Raw genomic sequence first — 1,284 nt, 5'->3', positions numbered from 1 at the left:
CTCAGGAGGTAGAGGCAGGTGGACATTTGTGAGATTGAGGCTGGCCTGATCTACACAGCAAGCTCCAGGCCAGTTGGGGCTACAGGGAAACCCTGCCTAAAAAAAAGAAAGAAAAGAAAGGTCTGTCTACACACCTATGGAAAAACCATTACCCACACTAGGTGAACTTTCTTGAGCAGCTGCCTTGTCATCACTCACACTCCTGTCAACAATCCCTCATGTTTTATAAGTAACTCAGATAAACTCCTTGGTTCCAAAGGTTGAACTTTAGTGGAATCACACTTAGTTTTGCCACTGGGGCCTTATAAGGAGGGGATGGATAGACATTGTTTACCTCTCCCCAAGGAAGGAATTCTCAAAATACGAATCTAGATCCTGTTAACTTGACAATATTAATGGTCACAGATCCTGTAACATTCACTCCCAGGTAGCTTTCCTGCCAGTGCGAGTAAAGGGCCCTAAGAGGAAAGAACAGCTCTTCCTCAGGAAGCGTGGGATGAAGTGGGTGGTATGATAGAGGCTCTGCAAGGAATTTACAGGAAGGCACGGGCTTTAAAAAGGGAAAACGTGTTTTACTCAAGGTTCTAGTGAGAGATGCGATGTCTAGGCCAAAGCTGCTAGGTGGGAATGGTAAGACCAGAGAGGAAAACTGGTCAGATAGAGAAGGGTCCTCCAAATGGGAATTCTGAGAATGTCTGGTCAGAAATACCAGAAGAATTCGGGTTCCTTGTTATCTCTTACCCTTGCCTGGAAGCTCTATGTGAACATGTGACTCAGACTGAGAGGAGACACCTGAACTGACCAGTTCAATCCCAGCTTTTGCCCTAGGTCCTTTAAAAAGCCCCTGCAAGCAGCTGGATGGCTCCCTGGGGCTGCAGGCTTTGCCTTCTCTCTACTAAGCTCCCACCCCTGACTGTAGAATAAACTTCATTTTCAAAACGCCCTTTGTGGTCCATGAACTGCCTTCTTCAAACTGAGAGACGACCCCCGAAGGCAGAAGTTTTGTGTGACTGCGAGCTGCAGAGTCAAAGCTCCCTGAGGAAGAGGAAAAGGTCTCCCTCAACTCAGTCACCCCAGATTTTCAGGAGACTCCACAGAGAGGCATGGATGAAAGTTTCTTGGGTTGCCTCTGTGGGGGTCATGACAGGTGCAGTCCCTTCAGGGCATTTTAGGTGGAGGTTTCTGAGGGAGAGCGTGGTACTGCGGTCTCTAGATCTCTCCTCCAGGAAACCCAAAGCCTCATGGTTCTGCGCTCTGGTAGACCAGCAGTCTGATTGCGTGGTT

This window comes from Nannospalax galili, unplaced genomic scaffold (assembly GCF_000622305.1).
Source record: "Nannospalax galili isolate Female #2095 unplaced genomic scaffold, S.galili_v1.0 scaffold290, whole genome shotgun sequence".
Taxonomy (NCBI): Eukaryota; Metazoa; Chordata; class Mammalia; order Rodentia; family Spalacidae; genus Nannospalax; species Nannospalax galili.
The sequence above is the reverse complement of the archived record's forward strand: the minus strand, read 5'-3'. Positions refer to the sequence as shown.